The sequence below is a fragment of the Ranitomeya imitator genome, chromosome 6 (assembly GCF_032444005.1).
Source record: "Ranitomeya imitator isolate aRanImi1 chromosome 6, aRanImi1.pri, whole genome shotgun sequence".
Taxonomy (NCBI): domain Eukaryota; kingdom Metazoa; phylum Chordata; class Amphibia; order Anura; family Dendrobatidae; genus Ranitomeya; species Ranitomeya imitator.
Window position 1 is genome coordinate 68,402,991 of NC_091287.1, and position 13,987 is coordinate 68,416,977.

Below are 13,987 nucleotides of genomic sequence, written 5' to 3' on the forward strand. Positions count from 1 at the left end.
TTTCTCTTCAGGGCAGGTTGAGTCTTCGGACTGTCCTGGTGTGGATACTGTGGTGGACAGGTTGCAGCAGATTTGGACTCATGTAGTGGACAATTTGACCTTGTCCCAGGAGAAGGCTCAACGTTTCGCTAATCGCAGACGCTGTGTGGGTCCCCAACTTCGTGTTGGGGATTTGGTTTGGTTATCTTCTCGTCATATTCCTATGAAGGTTTCCTCTCCTAAGTTTAAACCTCGTTTCATTGGTCCGTATAGGATTTCTGAGGTTCTTAATCCTGTGTCTTTTCGTCTGACCCTTCCAGATTCTTTTTCCATTCATAACGTATTCCATAGGTCATTGTTGCGGAGATACGTGGCACCTATGGTTCCATCTGTTGATCCTCCTGCCCCGGTTTTGGTGGAGGGGGAGTTGGAGTATATTGTGGAGAAGATTTTGGATTCTCGTGTTTCAAGACGGAAACTCCAGTATCTGGTTAAGTGGAAGGGTTATGCTCAGGAAGATAATTCCTGGGTCTTTGCCTCTGATGTCCATGCTCCCGATCTTGTTCGTGCCTTTCATATGGCTCATCCTGGTCGTTCTGGGGGCTCTGGTGAGGGTTCGGTGACCCCTCCTCAAGGGGGGGTACTGTTGTGAATTCTGTGGCAGAGCTCCCTCCTGTGGTCACAAGTGGTACTTCGGCTGATTCTCTCTGTGAGCTTCCGTTGGTGGAGGAGAGTGGTACTGCGGCTTCTGAGTTTCCTTCCTCAGGTGATGTGGTGAAGTCGTTAGGTGCTGCTCTATTTAACTCCACCTAGTGCTTTGATCCTGGCCTCCAGTCAATGTTCTAGTATTGGACCTGTTTCCTCCTGGATCGTTCCTGTGGCCTGCTGCTCTGCATAGCTAAGTTCCGCTTTTGCTATTTTGTTTGCTGTTTTTTTCTGTCCAGCTTGCTTATTTGTTTTTTCTTGCTTGCTGGAAGCTCTGGGATGCAGAGGGTGTACCTCCGTGCCGTTAGTTCGGTACGGAGGGTCTTTTTGCCCCCTTTGCGTGGTTGTTTGTAGGGTTTTGTGTTGACCGCAAAGTTACCTTTCCTATCCTCGCTCTGTTCAGAAAGTCGGGCCTCACTTTGCTAAATCTATTTCATCTCTACGTTTGTCTTTTCATCTTAACTCACAGTCATTATATGTGGGGGCTGCCTTTTTCTTTGGGGTATTTCTCTGAGGCAAGGTAGGCTTATTTTCTATCTTCAGGCTAGCTAGTTTCTCAGGCTGTGCCGAGTTGCATAGTGAGCGTTAGGCGCAATCCACGGCTGCCTCTAGTGTGGTTGGAGAGGATTAGGGATTGCGGTCAGCAGAGTTCCCACGTCTCAGAGCTCGTTCTATGTTTTTGGGTTATTGTCAGGTCACTGTATGTGCTCTGACTTCTATGTCCATTGTGGTACTGAATTACCAGATCATAACACCCCTCATCCCTATCCTGATATGCCTGGCCCCTTCATCTCTACCCTGGTATGCATGGCCTCCTCATCCCTATCTTGGTATGCGTAGCCTCCTCAACCCTATCCTGGTATGCATGGCCCCCTGAACCCTATCCTGGTATGCCTGGCCCCTTCATCCCTATCCTGGCATGCATGACCTTCTCATCCCTATCCTGTTATGTATGACTCCCTCATCCTTATCCTGGTATGCATGGCCCCCTCATCCCTATCCTGATATGCCTGCCCCCTATCTCTATCCTGGTATGCATGGCCTCCTCATCCCTATCTTGGTATGCATAGCCTCCTCAACCCTATCCTGGTATGCATGGCCCCCTGAACCCTATCCTGGTATGCATGGCCCCCTCATCCTATCCTGGTATGCATGGCCCCCTCATCCCTATCCTGATATGCCTGGCCCCTTCATCTCTACCCTGGTATGCATGGCCTCCTCATCCCTATCATGGTATGCATAGCCTCCTCAACCCTATCCTGGTATGTATGGCCCCCTGAACCCTATCCTGGTATGCATGGCCCCCTCATCCTATCCTGGTATGCATAGCCTCCTCATCCCCATCCTGGTATGCATGGCCCCCTCATCCCTATTTTGGTATGCATAGCCTCCTCATCCCCATCCTGGTATGCATGGCCCCCTCATCCCTATCCTGGTATGCATGGCCCCCTCATCCCTATCCTGGTATGGATGGCCCCCTCATCCTATCCTGGTATACATGGCCCCCTCATCCCTATCCTGGTATGGATGGCCCCCTCATCCTATCCTGGTATACATGGCCTCCTCATCCCTATCCTGGTATGCATGGCCCCCTCATCCCTATCCTGGTATGGATGGCCCCCTCATCCTATCCTGGTATACATGGCCTCCTCATCCCTATCCTGGTATGCATGGCCCCCATCCCCATCCTGGTATGCATGGTCCCATCCCCATCCTGGTATGCATGGCCCCAATCCTTACCCTGGTGTGCATGGTGCCCTCATCTCTACTCAGGAAAACACTTAACACAGCACAATCAGCATAAAAATATGGCAACACAAGTCAAACATTTTTTTCACAAACTTTCACTTTTTTTTACCACTTAAAGTGAAAAAAATATATAAACGTTCGTATTACTGTAACCGTAATGACCTGGGAAAACATATTTACAGGTCACTTTTGCTATACAATGGACATTGTAAAGACAAAGCTTAAAAAATAAATAAGGAAATGCAACTTTTTCACCATTTTATCTCACTTGGAATTTATAATAATCACTCAGCATATATTACACAGCACAGACGTGTGGAAATATTAAATGGAGTTAGCTTTTTTAGGCTGCACACTCCACCTAGCAGGACCTGAGGACTCTGGTCTTATGACCTTGATAACATCATCGCAGGTATGTCTGCACTTCTATGTTGCTGCTTGTTAATGATTGGTCAGCTTCATACAGGAGGCAGAAGTACACGCCCCCGGTGTAATCTAAAAACATCAACTTGACTAAAGTTAACTCATTAGGTGCCAATTATTTGATTGTGATTATCTCCGCAATGGATAGGTGAAATTAAAAATACAAAACTTTTTTTTATGTCACTCTGCAGTCAATATTACATGTTGTCCAGTTTATCATGAAAAATTTGGAGAGGTCCTCTTTAATTTTTTGCAAAAATTGCATACTGTTTAAACTTTCCAAACTCTGTATCTAATATCCAGGAGTCTTATCTAGAAAAAGCACATGGGCTGAACTAGCAAGAAATCATCATGGTCCATAATTGTATAATTGTCTGTGTTTAGAGTGGAAATGCATAAAAACCTGGCGTGTGGGAACTGTAGCATTAACAGCAGGTTTAGTTTATCATGGGCAGAGGTGACCTCTTCTGAACTTGATATTAAAATGTATTTGGATTAATCTTTCAATCATAATCCATCAGCACTAGCGGTGACATATTATTGGATTTTTATAATTCCTGACTGCACTATAGTTTACTCACAATTTCCTTATGTTATCAACACATTCATGCATTTTCAATCCCATGATGCAATGCCAATAAACATATGTAATTGAAGCCAGAAGTTTACATACACTATATGAAATGAAATCAGAATAAACTGTTCCCATTTTTTGGTCAATTAGGATTACCATAATTAGTAATATTTGCCAAATGCCAGAATAATTAGAGCAAGAGAGAGAATTTTTAAGGCATTTTTATTACTTACTGCAAAGTCAAAAGTTTACATACATTTCATTAGTATTTGGTACCATTGCCCTTTAACTGAATGACTTGGGTCAAACGTTTGAGATATAGTTCCACAAGCTTCTCACAATGGTTGGTTGGAATTTGGTCCCATTCCTTCTGACAAAACTGGTGTAACTGATCCAGGTTTGTAGGTCACCTTGCTGGCACCAGCCGTTACAGCTTTGCCTATAAATTTTCAATAGGATTGAGATCAGGGCTTTGTGATGGTCACTCCAAAAATTGACTATGTTATCCTTAAGCCACTTTGTTACCATTTTGGCAGTATGGTTTGGGTCACTGTCCATTAGGAAGACCCATTTCCACCCAAGCTTCTACTTCCTGGTTGATGTGTTGAGATGTTGCTTCAGTATTGCCACATAATCATCTTTTTTTACAGACCCTCCTTATAACTACTCAGCCCTCCTCCAAAACCAGATTCTCTGCCATTACAGAAGATCAACATTCCTCTCTACTCTCCAGATCACATCTCACCACCTGTACACTTGACCCGATTTCATCCCACACCTCACCACAGTCTTCATCCCAACCCTAATCCATCTATTCAATCTATCACTAACAACTGATGTCTTCCCCTCTTGCTTCAATCATGCCTCAATTACACTGATCCTCAAATCACTTCTCCACTATGCCTCAAAACTACTAAAACAAGTCTATCTTGAACTGTCTTTCCATCTCTCCCTCTGCTCCCTCTTTGACCGCTTACAGTCTGGCTTCCAACTGCATCATTCCACTGAAACTGCACTGACTAAAGTAATGAATGACATACTCTGTCCTCCTCCACCTGGATCTGTCCTCTGCCTTCGTCACAGTGGACCATTCCTTCTTACTACAGATTCTCTTATCAGTTGGCATCACAGACTTGAGCCTATATTGGATCTCTTCATACCTAACAGACAGGGCATTCAGCGTCTCCCACTCACACACCACCTCCTCATTTCGCCCGCCATCTGTCAGTGTCCTCCAAGGATCAGTTCTAGCATCCCTTCTCTTCTCCATCTACACCTTTGGCCTGAATCTTCAGCCATCCCTTGTAGACTGTGAGCCCTCACGGGCAGGGTCCTCTCTCCTTCTGTACCAGTCGGTGACTTCTTTTGTTCAAGATTATTGTACTTGTTTTTTTATTATGGATATCCCTCCTCACATGTAAAATGTCATGGAGTAAGTGGAAATATAATAGTAAATAATAATAATAAATAATAATAAGATCACATGCTCATATAACAAAAATCGTCCAATTTTTATCCAGAAAAAATGGACATCTTTTCTTCTGTATTGTCATACATATGGCATTCATTTTTATACATCTGCAATGAATAAAATTTATAAGACAAATGGGATGTGAATTTTTTTGTGCAACTATAGACTTGAATAGGAAATTCTCATCAAAAGAAACATACTTTGATTTTTTTCACACGGAATTCACACTCTGAAAAACAGCCCAACATATAACATTGGTCTGAGCGCCACTTTTTTCATGGACAACACTCAGACAGGAAATATGGTTGTGTGACTTAACCATAGAAATTGAAGCCCTGAGGATAGGAAGAACCTATTTTTTAAGTTCTCTGGACGTGCCAAAGCCCTTGATGCCTCATTTGCATTTCTCCAGATTCAGGCAACAGATGGTGGATATAAAGGTGCCAATGAGTTTATCTTTCAGTGATCTCAATGCCCAGATAAAGGGTTTAGAGGGTTGATATTTGAGTGAATCCCTTTAAATGAATATTAACTGATGAAATTCCTCATCTAAATTCCATTTATTGAAATGTTAACCTGCTATATCTACAATTCACGGCGCCGCTCGTCCTCCTCTCTATCTTATATGCTGATTTTAAACCTGTAGGTGTTTCCAAACCACAGACACAATCTTAATACCACATAATTACATTGAGTACATAATTCAGGCCTCATTTAATTGAAGCTCATTAAAAGTGATCTACATAATAATGTGCACAAAGTGCCCCAATGGCATTTTTTATGTAGGTTAAACAGGACAAAACTCCGAGTACGAATCACCCTTCCATAAACAAGCTGAAAACAGACACATCAGCTGGGAACCACTTACGTCGCTCCCGGCACAACATTAGACCCATTAAAATCAAAGAGGAGGGCACAAGCATACAAAGGCACAACAAGAGCAAGGTGCACTAATAATACAGATTCATATTAATAAAATGCATCGGATGCAAGACTTCGGTCTGTGCCCGGCTGTTCCGCAAGACAGTTCTCAACCTTCACCTGAAATGCTCCTTACTTAGCCGGTTGTGTGATTAGAGATATTGACGCAGGCATACAGCTGTGATGATTGCTAGGTTAGTCAATGGTACTGATTCTCCAGTGAACAAGCCGGATATCATTAAAGTAAGGCACGTAAAAGCATAATTCTCATCCTGGTTAAACATAAATCTGCTGAAAATGTCAAGCTGAAAGTTAATTTTGTGCCCTTTGTAAATATACAATTAAATACGTAAGCACTTTACTGGTTGGCTGCAGCCCAGTTAGCTCCAACAGCTTATATTGACGTATAGGGGAATATAGCAATAGCAAATATACTACAACTCTAAGGTTATAAACTTAATGGATACATTGAGATTTCAATAACCAATTAGAGGCTTTTCTTATTATCATAAATAACACAACACTGATTACCATATTGTCAAACTTTGTACATTAACTATAATGAGAATGTCAACCCCACGAACAATATTTTTTATCTTAATGAGTCCAAAATTCTGTGCTAATTAATTTCTAAATATAACTTTATAGTGGTCAGTTCTCCATTTTATGTTACAGCGCTTCAAATCCCGTCTACTACTACTAGGTAAAGAGGTTGTCCACTACTTTATCATTGATGACCTATCCTTAAGTCATCTATGTGCAGTATGTGCATTACGTGGTCTCTATCGGAAGACTGAGCAGCTTCGCAGTTGAACAGCTGGTGGCCGCCTCCATCGAAACAGAGAAGAACTGATTGGTGGGGATGCAGGGTGTCAGACCCCGACCAATTAGACGTTGATGATCTATCCCAAGGAAAGGTCATCAATAGGCTTGAGCAAAACGGATCGGACAAATTCAAAAGTCGCCGGCTTTTGGCAAAGTCGGGTTTCATGAAACCCGACCCGATCCTAGTGTGGGATCGGCCATGCGGTCGGCGATCTTCGCACCAAAGTCGCATTTCGTATGACGCGTTTGGCGCCATTTTTTCAGCCAATGAAGGAGCGTGGGCAGAGTGATGACATAGGTCTTAGGGGCGTGGACGCCTATCGCCATCTTGTCGCTTGTGCGCTGTAGCGATTTGCAATGTGTAACACCAACTTTTCTGTTCAGGGACGGAGGGGAGAGAGAGAGAGAGACAGAGACAGAGAGAGAGAGAGAGAAAAAAAAAAGTAAGTTAGATTTCCCATTGACTTTGCATTGGGTTTCGTGTTTCGGTCGATCCCTGACTTTTCGCCATAATCGGCCGATTTCACTCGACTCGACTTTTGAGATAGTCGGGTTTCGCGAAACCCGACTCGACCCTAAAAAAGTAAAAGTCGCTCAACCCTAGTCATCAATGATAAAGTAGTGGACAACTGCTTTAAATGCCACAATTCTGTTGTCTTCAGCTACCACTAGAGGGAGTTACATGGAGATTACTTTATAATGCTAATATAGTGAAATAATACAAAGAAGATTTATACTCCTTTTATACTCCTTTTATTTTTCCCAAGAGCCCACACGAGGGACTGTGGAAGGCTGAACAAATGTGCAATGTGCTGAACTTAATTTAGTTTCACCATTATAGTTATAATTAATATATATATATGTATAGCTTGTGGTAGTTCAACACTTGGTGGTACATGGAGGTAGAAAACAGGAACACTGTCTCTTTAAGTCTTCAGTTGGTTTATTATATGGCAGCATAAACCAACAAAAAGGGAGAGCAAACAGGCAACAACAGGAAAACAACAAAGAGAACAAAATGCTGTAACAGAGTCCATATGTTGAGGGTAACATCCCGCTTTGGAGCAACACAGGTTCAGTCTTTCCTCCACAAGACACAAAACCAGTGGAGAATCCTCTCGCCAGTCTTGCTGTCCCAAGACTGCCTCTGGAGCCCAGCCATTTGAGCCCCAGACCACGTGATTCCTCCCCCATGTGACTGAACACACGATTGTGACATCACACATTTCCTGTCAGCACACGACGGTGTCGGCTCTACAGGTGGAGATAAGGTGGACATCCTCCCATCCACTCTATGGATATTCAGATAAAATTCAGCCCATTATGCAACTTAAGCCCCCGTCACACACAGCGAGATCGCTAGCGAGATCGCTGCTGAGTCACAAGTTTTGTGACGCAACAGCGATCTCAGTAGTGATCTCGCTATGTGTGACACGTAGCAGCGATCAGGCCCCTGCTGTGAGATCGCTGTTCGTGTCGGAATGGCCTGGGCCATTTTTTGATCGTTGAGGTCCCGCTGGGTAGCACACATCGCTGTGTTTGACACCTTACCAACGACCTCGCTGACAGGACGTCCCATTGAATCATCATGAAATAGCATCGTTCTACAGGTCGCTACAGGTCGCTACAGTTCGCCGCATCGCTGCTGCGTCGTTGGGGAGATCGCACTGTGTGACATCTCACCAGCGACCACATAGCGACGCTTGAGCGATCCCTGACAGGTCGTATCGTTGTCGGAATCGCTCAAGCGTCGCTATGTGTGACGGGGCCTTTAGTTTAAATCTCACAGCACGTAGTGTGCTGGAGGAAAATACTCTGGGTTTTACATCACTGACGCCATTAAGAGCAGTGACACATATCTCTCCTCCAGTACTTTACTAGTGACTTTGTCTTAATATGCAGTATATACTTTTTTGCTTAATATTGAGCAGAATTAAAGGGGTTGTTGAGTTGTATACAAACCCTAGCTTAATCAATTCGGGACCCATATTACAATAATATATACTGTATATAATTGCCTTGTAATGTTGTCAGTTCCTGTTCTGTCCAGATGTCACCTATCCAAGAATTCCAAGCGGAGGAAGTTCACCGACCGCCATATTGGGGCACCCAAATGATGGGTGTCTCAATATGGAAACTGGTGCGGGTACCAACCTATTGCGCAGTACCACTAGCGGAACACTGTCGTACCACACATACACACACTCTCTATACACTGTATGCACCACACACACACACTCACACTCACGCAGCCTTTTGCGCGGTACCACCAGCGGAACATGCCACCGCCGGGATCAGCCAAATGACTCACTGACTACCACCATATTTGTACAGGAGGAGCACATGAGCAGTTTTAAGGTGACCGCCGCTATCTGTCTGCACAAAGATGGCGACAGTCTGATTTACTGCGCCTGCGTGCAGTGAATCATTCGGCTGATCCCGGCAGCAGATGTACGACGTGTCTACAGGCAGAGGAAGCTGGTCACATTAAAGGGGTTTTCCCACGAATGAAAGTTTATTTTAAAAACTTACTGTGTCTTAGCCCACTTTATTATTTGGGCCTACTAACTGTGTCTGCGCCACTCATTACAGTTTTCCTCCACTGAACAAAGCAATGCCGCCTGTTTAGTCCTGTTACCAATTTTGAACTGCATTTAGCCTACTTTATTATTTGGGCCTATATCTGTGTTTCCTCCTCGTCCTGCCCATTGCCCAGCCAGTGATAGATGAATCTGCTGGTACATTGACCCAGACCACTACATTCCCCTTGCACTCTACACAGCCAGGATCTGACCCTGCTGAAAGTCAGGTTCCCCTTCCCGCATACTATACCACCTTACACGGGGACAAAGAGGAAGGTGCAAATGAAAGTGCAGGTTCCTTCATCAGATGGGGGGCATACTCGTTGGCGACGTCACAGGCACAGGGGCCCTCATAGTACGCAAAAGTGTCTCTGCCAGTGGGAGGCGCCATACACCGTCAAACACACTGCCGTACTATGAGGGGCCCTGTGCCAGTGCCAATGAGTGGGCCCCCCCTGCTTGCTCAGGATCACAGCATTTGCAAAGTTGAAATACTTACCTCTCCCTGCTCCACCACAGTGAGGTATTCCACGTTTCCTGGGCCCACAAAAATCTTAAGCCAGCCCTACCCCCCACAACTTTAGCCAAATGACCTCCAGTTTTCAATGCCTAACTATTATTATAAAGTAAATTAAGATTGACAAGCTTAAGTAATAAGAATTGATGTTTTGGGCATTAAAATGGGCACTGTAGGTGTTTTCCTGTCCTCCACTCACTGCCGACTTTGATTCCCCATTGACTTGCATTGATATTTCGCAATAATCAGCCGATTTCACCCGACCCGACTTTTGACAAAGTAAAAATCCGAAAAAAGTAAAAGTCGCTCAACTCTACTGAGGACTATAATTTTTTTATTTTATCACTGATGATGCTGTATGGCAGCTCGTTTTTTGCGGGACAAGATGACGTTTTCAGCGGTACGATGGTTGTTTTTATGCGTCTTTTTGGTCGCGTGCTATTCCACTTTTTGTTCAGCGGTATGATAATAAAGCGTCGTTTTTTGCCTCTTTTTTTTAACGGTGTTCACTGAAGGGGTTAACTAGTGGGACAGTTTTATAGGTCGGGTCGTTACGGACGCGGCGATGCTAAATATGTGTACTCTTATTGTTTTTTTATTTAGATAAAGAAATGTATTTATTGGAACAATATTTTTTTCCTTTATTTAGGATTTTTTTTCTTTTTTTTTTTTTGTTGCAGATGTAAATATATATTTTTTTACTTTATAACATAGCCCTAGGGATGGACATCACAGTATAGTGTCAGATCGCTGATCTGACACTTTGCAATGCACTGTGTCAGATCAGCGATCTGACTGGCACTGCAGGAGGCTTGCTGGCGCCTGCTCTGAGCAAGCCATCTCCCTGCAGGTCCTGGAAGGAGCCCCATGGCCATTTTGGATCCGGGACCTGCAGGGAGGAGACACTCGGTACAACGCGATCACATCAAATTGTACCGAGGGTCTCAGGAAAGCACGCAGGGAGCCCCCTCCCTGCGCAATGCTTCCCTATGCCACCAGAATGCTGTGATCATGTTTGATCGCAGTGTTCCGGGGTTTAATGTGTCAGGAGCGGTCTTTGACCGCTCTAGGCACATAGTGCCGGATGCCAGCTGTGATAGTCAGCTGACACCAGGCCGAGATCGGCCACTCACCCCCTTGTGAGCGCGGCTGACCGCGTTAGACGTACTATCCCGTCGGTGGTCATACGGACCCATAACACCTCAATGGGATAGTATGTCTAATGTCAGAAAGGGGTTAATTAATGTAGCTATTGGGTTTGTCATAACCTGTATTCTTATCAGTATCAGCTAATCAAAGCCATACAATTTACTGATTTTTATAAAGTTTCTAAAAAGCTTTACATCATACTGCTTCTGATATTCAGCCTGAGGCATAAAACAATTATATTGCCCAGCCACGTAGTATATTGCCCAGTCACGTACTATATTTTCCAGCTACGTAGTATATTGCCCAGTGACATAGTATATTGCCCAGCCACATAGTATATTGCCCAGCCACGTAGTATATTGCCCAGTCACGTAGTATATTGCCCAGTCACATATTATATTGCCCAGCTACGTAGTATATTGCCCAGTGACGTAGTATATTGCCCAGCAACAAAGTATATTGCCCAGCCACATAGTATATTGAATAGTCACGTAGTATATTGCCCAGCCACATAGTATATTGCCCAGCCACGTAGTATATTGCACAGCGATGTAGTATACAGCACAGAGCCATGTAGTATACAGCACAGACACGTAGTATATTGCCCAGTCACGTAGTATATTGGCCAGTCACGTAGTATATTGCCCAGCCACGTAGTATATTGCCCAGCCACATATGTAACAGGTTAAAAAAGACTTAAAATAAAAAAATAAACATATACTCACCATCCGAGAGCCCCTTGTAGACCTGGCGCCTGTGTGCGGTGCACGTGGCAGCTTCCGGTCCCAGGCTTGGTATGAGCACAGAACCTGTGATGACATCACGGTCACATGACCGTGACATCATGGCAGGTCCATCTCGCATAGCATCATTGGCACCGGAACCTGCCGAGGAGAGGGCGCGACGTCGGAGGGTGAGAATAACGTTTTTTTTTATTATTATTATTTGTAACATTAGATCTTTTTACTATTGATGCTGCATATGCAGCATCGATAGTAAAAAGTTGGTCACACAGGGTTAATAGCGACTTGGATTTCCATGACAGACAGAGGCCGCGACCAATGAGTATCCGTGACAGACAGACAGCTTATGCTGTGCATTACCAAAGTTCATGATGACACTGTTTCCAATCTAGTCAGAGAAATGTAAAAAGAACAGCGCTCCATCCGGGTGTAGATTTTCTTAGAACAAATTTATTAAAGCCATAATCCAGCAACGTTTCGACCGGTATGCGGTCTTTATCAAGCATATAATACAACAGGGGCAGCCATCTTAAATAGCAAGGGTGCCACATAGTGCACCAATCACCATCAATCACCACCCCCCCACATATAATAAATAACTCCTAGAAAAAACAGACATCAATGTTCCATATATACAAGTATCACAAATAAACAATCTTATAATGTATAAAACACCACAAAACGCCGTCCAGATGCAGAGTTAATCCTGTGTTCATCCTGAATTCATACGGTGTTCCTTCCTGTATATCCGTTTCCATAGGGACACTAAGCCAATCATAGGATCCGGTATCGGTACGTCCATGTCTCCAGGGGCGATCAACCAATTGTGTCCTCCGATCCATGTAGTCTCGCAGAGGTCACCCAATCCAGCACCAGTCATTAGAACAATATCCTATCCGGGTCAATAGACTCCCCAATTAAAGCGCATAAATCCGCGCAGCCGCACAGGCACTGAATGAGACACCGCTCACGGCCGTGCCAGCGACCTGCCCACCGGACATACCGCGCATGCGCAACACAGGCACTCAGACCCAAGCGCCATACTGCATTTTGTTAATTGATAAAAGTCCCAAAGATTGTCACCAAAACTTCTTGCATTCCCAAATCATTTGATGAAAAACTGTATTTTATTATGCCCATGTGATATTTTGGTTAAAAAGGGCGGAACCTTTCTCAAGTCTCTCTCAATATACAACTCTGGCAAAAACTAGACCACCACATCAAAACCCTGTCATGGGCAGCCCAATTTCCAGACCTGAACCCCATAGAAAACTTCTGGAATGAAATCAAGAGGAAGATGGATAGTTACAAACCATCAAAGAACTGCTTACATTTTTGCACCAGAAGCAGAGTGAAAGACTGGTGGAAAGCATGCCAAGACACATGAAAGCTGTGATTAAAATCATGGTTATTCCACAAAATATTGATTTCTGAACTCTTCCTGAGTTAAAACATTAGTATAGTTGTTTCTAAATGATTGTGAACTTGTTTTTTCTTTGCATTATTTGAGGTCTGAAAGCACTGTTTTTTTTTAATTTTGACCATATTTGACCAAATACAAAATTTATTGCTTGGAAATTCGGAGACATGTTGTCAGAAGTTTATAGAATAAAAGAACAATTTAAATTTTACTCAAAAATATACCTATAAAGAGAAAAATCAGACAAGCTGAACATTTTGCAGTGGTCTCTTATTTTTGCCAGAGCTATATATGTATATACACTTGATATTCTAACTGATTACATTCTAATTTGAGTAGTGTTTTATTATAGAAAATGATACATCACACTTCAATGTAGAGAACATCGTCAATAGATTGGAAACAGTCCAATAGAATAGATAGCAGCTGACAGCACTCTCAATAGGGGCGCCCGTTCAACATCCAGGGAACCGTCCCGGATCCAATATAGTCAGAGAAATGTAAAAAGAACAGCGCTCCATCCGGGTGTAGATTTTCTTAGAACAAATTTATTAAAGCCATAATCCAGCAACGTTTCGACCGGTATGCGGTCTTTATCAAGCATATAATACAACAGGGGCAGCAATCTTAAATAGCAAGGGTGCCACATAGTGCACCAATCACCATCAATCACCACCCCCCCACATATAATAAATAACTCCTAGAAAAAACAGACATCAATGTTCCATATATACAAGTATCACAAATAAACAATCTTATAATGTATAAAACACCACAAAACGCCGTCCAGATGCAGAGTTAATCCTGTGTTCATCCTGAATTCATACGGTGTTCCTTCCTGTATATCCGTTTCCATAGGGACACTAAGCCAATCATAGGATCCGGTATCGGTACGTCCATGTCTCCAGGGGCGATCAACCAATTGTGTC

General features: G+C 43.6%; 1 protein-coding gene across 3 annotated transcripts in view; it reads right to left on the reverse strand.

Annotated features, from left to right (window-relative positions):
- DPP6 (dipeptidyl peptidase like 6) overlaps positions 1–13,987 on the reverse strand; it is a 1,887,605-nt gene that overhangs the window by 271,366 nt on the left and 1,602,252 nt on the right. The gene's annotated exons all lie outside the window — the stretch shown is intronic.